This window comes from Triturus cristatus, chromosome 3_1 (genome assembly GCF_964204655.1).
Source record: "Triturus cristatus chromosome 3_1, aTriCri1.1, whole genome shotgun sequence".
NCBI lineage: Eukaryota > Metazoa > Chordata > Amphibia > Caudata > Salamandridae > Triturus > Triturus cristatus.
Window position 1 is genome coordinate 21,064,983 of NC_140583.1, and position 4,053 is coordinate 21,069,035.

Below are 4,053 nucleotides of genomic sequence, written 5' to 3' on the forward strand. Positions count from 1 at the left end.
GCTTCAGATTCAACATTCAGAATCATGAGGTTAAGTGTAAAATTACCTAATCCATATACTTCATTTTCTAGATCAGTTCCTGTTCTTTTGGGAAGTCCCTCCTTGTTAGGGTAGCAGACTTTAAGCAAAACTAGGTTCAGGTTTCCCCATACCCAGTTGTCTTGATAAACTACTGAATTTGAATCTAGGGAATTAATCAAACTAAACCATGCTCCACAGGAGCCATTGTGTGTGAACGGATATGGAAAGAGGGGCAAAACTCCCTTATAGTTCTGATAGGGAGGGAGTCGGCCACATATCCAACAATTTGTAGCATTGCTGGTCTGATGGGAATGATGTAACATACTAATGAATGTGTTGTTGCGCAGCGCAAATCTATAGGACAACTCATGCAGAGGTAATTCGCTAAAAGAATGTTCAGCAGTAACATTGTAAGCATGCTTAGAAATAGGGTAATACATATGTAACAATACACTAGAAACGATGATCAGAAGACTTAGAAAAAACAAAATTAATAATGTTACTGTGCAGTGACTACGAAGTGATTTACAATACGCATGCTTTTTAAGCTGCATCTGTCGATTTCTTTCTCTATTCCGGTCTAGAGGATACATGTCAGAGACAAATTCAACCGATTCACCTTGGAGAGGACTTAAACAATCAAATTGTCTGACTTGCTAGACCTTAATTTCAGTTTATAGAGTTCCGTTTTTGTTTGTTCAACCAAGGGGAGCATGAGTCTGTCTGTGAGGGAATGCAGGGCTGAGTGTTCACATCGGACGGTAGTCCATAAAATTTCTTGATATGACTCGAGTGTAACCACCCTTTACGTCCCTCGATCTTCACGGCTGTCCTTGTTGTTAGCAGAACGAGTTTGGGCGACTTCCACCTAGGCTCCAGTTGGGTCTTCCGGTCGAAATTCCGCACCAGAACCAGGTCACCTGGAACCACGTCATGGGGCTTTACCTCTGTGTTATCGGGAAAGGCTGCAGCTACCTGTGAACGACAAGATTGTAGTGCAGACATCAAGGAAGCCAGGTAATCTGTCAGCATATTACAGTCAACATCAGTGATTTTGCGAGGTATAGGCGTCCCCCACATATTTGGTGGTCTACCGAAGATCACCTCGTACGGGGATAGCCCTGTTCGAGAATGTGCTACCATTCTCATGTAAAAGAGTGCAACTGGTAAGGCTACTATCCAATCGACACCTTTTTCTCTACATATTTTGGACAATCTGATTTTCAGGGTTTGATTATGACGTTCCACGAGACCTGCTGCCTCGGGATGTCGGACACAGTGGAATTTCCATTGGTAACCTAACAAAAGTGAAACGTGTTTCATTAGTTCGGAGGAGAATGGCTGGCCATTATCTGAGTAGACAACACGTGGCAAACCGAATCGTGGGAAGAATTCTCGAACTAGCTGTTTGGCAGTAGTCGGGGCAGTGTAATCTGAAACCGGGTAGGCTTCTGTCCAACGGGAAAGAGCACAGACAACTACGAGAACATATTTGAATCCTCGACATCGTTCCATCTGGATATAATCCATCTGGAGGACTTCAAAAGCATGATCGGGAGGTTGAAATCCACCCTGCTCTACGGGGATGCTTTTACCTGGATTAAACTGACAACATATCATACAGGTACGTACTTTCTGTTTGGCTGCTGCTCGCAAGTGTTTGTTGAACCAAATGTGTTGAATACTGTCTAGCATAGCTTTTTCTCCTAGGTGCGCTGGACTATGTATTGTGTTAATGATGACTTGAACCATGGAGTCGGGAAGAAACCATATAGATTTTTCCTTCGTCATCCATCCTTGATCCGTTTGGATCCCTCCTAATTCAGTCCATTTCTTTATTTCTTCTGGTGTAGCATGTGTCTGTATGTCAATTACATCAAGGGCGGGATCCTTAACTGTCATGCAATGTGTTGGTGTCGGAACTATTGTCTTTGTCGGGTCAGTTGTATGAGTCTGGTTCTGAGCAGTCTGTTTAGCTGTTCTGTCAGCTAGGTCATTACCCTGAGAAATGCTATCGGTAACTTTTGTATGGGCTTTGCATTTCATAATCGATATTGAAGTAGGTAGATGAATCGCGTCTAATAGGGCTTGAATGAGGGGTCCGTGTTGGATGTGGGCACCGTGAGAAGTTAAATAACCTCTCTCTTGCCACAATACACCGAAGTCATGGACGACTCCGAATGCATAACGTGAGTCTGTGTATATGTTGACTTTCTTATTTTTGGCTTGAATACAGGCTTGTGTCAGAGCGATAAGCTCTGCTGCTTGAGCTGACAAAGTGTTAATACAATTTGTTTCAATGACTTCAGTGTCTGTTGTGACTGCGTAAGCGGCCACTAACTCTCCTGTACTTGTTCTCATACATGAACCATCTACATACAATGTCAAGTCTGGATCTGATAAAGGGATATCTGTCAAGTCTTGTCTGGGTTTCGTCGTGATAGTAATGACTTCAATACAATCATGTGCTAATGGATCTGTTCCATTTACTGGCAAAAGTGTGGCAGGATTTAACGTATTACAACGTCTGATTTCTATGTGTGGCTGAAACAATGTTAATTCATAACCGGTGAGTCTCGCTATAGTCAAGTGTTGTGTTTGTGTGCGGTTCAAGAGAACCTCTACTGCGTGTGGTACTTGTACTGTCAATTGATGTCCTAACACTATGGCATCGCTTTGTCTGATTGCTAAAGCTGTTGCTGCCACTGATTTCAGGCACGCAGGAAGAGCCTGAGCTACTGGATCTAATGTACTAGAGAAATAAGCACATGGTTTGTGTGATCCTGCTTGTTCCTGAGTGAGTACTGACAAGGCAGTACCTTCGCGTTCTGTAACAAAGAGTGTAAACTGTTTACTGTAACATGGTGTTGCTAAAACAGGTGCTTGGCATAAAGCTTTCTTTAAGCTTTCAAAGGCATGTGTATGTTCTTGAGTCCAAGGGAGAACAGTCGATGTGGCTGCCTCCTGTGTTGTCAACTGGATGAGTGGTTTTGCTAGAAATGCATACTGAGGGATCCACTGCCTACAGTATGAAGTGAGACCTATAAAAGCCCGCACCTCCTTTTGTGTCTTGGGTGGTGGCATGTTAGCGATTAACTGGATGCGATCAGGTGTAAGCTGTCTTCCCTCCTTGGACAGCGAGTGCCCAAGGTAAACAACTCGCTGGACACAGAATTGCAGCTTAGAAGGGGACACCTTGTGCCCCTTGTCGGCCAGAAATTTTAAAACCGTCAGTGACGCTGTTTCACATTCAGGTTCGCTTCGGGCGGTGATCAGCAGATCATAGACATATTGAAGCAAGGCAGTGTTAACTGGCATGTGGATACTGTCAAGTTCTCGTTTTAGTGCTTGGCTATAGATGCTGGGGCTTTCTGTGAATCCTTGAGGAGCGCGTGTGAATTTAAAACTTCGTCCATTTAAACTGAATCCGAACAAATATTGACTTTCCGGATCTATTGGGACGCTAAAGAAAGCATTCTTGAGATCAATTACAGTGAAGAACGTTGCTTCTGAGTCAATAGCTGTGAGTAATGAAGAGATATCTGGGACCACAGGGTATTGTGGTACAATACATTTATTTAATTCGCGCAGATCAATAACTAATCGATATACTGGTGGTGCTTTTGGATCCGTTCTTTTAAGAATCGGAATTATCGGGGAATTACATACATTGGAGTCGGTTTCCACAACCACTCCTTGTGAAATGAGCTCGTCAATGATTTGCAGTAAAGCCACAACAGCATCTGGTGGTAACTTGTATTGTCGCATTCGTGGTAGTACTACTCCTGTTTTTAGTGTGACTCGATATGGTGTAATGTTCATGCAACCAACATCAGTGGGGCCTTGTGCCCATAAATGTGTAGGTAAATTCTGCAGCCGGTGATCCATGTCTCTGGACACGTAGTGACCCTTAAAGTCACGTAAAAATAATCGTACTCCTTCCGGAGAACAACATATTATAGCTCCTAGAGCTTTCAATGTTTTTATACCTAACAAGTTTTCTGGACATGATTTAGTAAGCAATAAATCTGT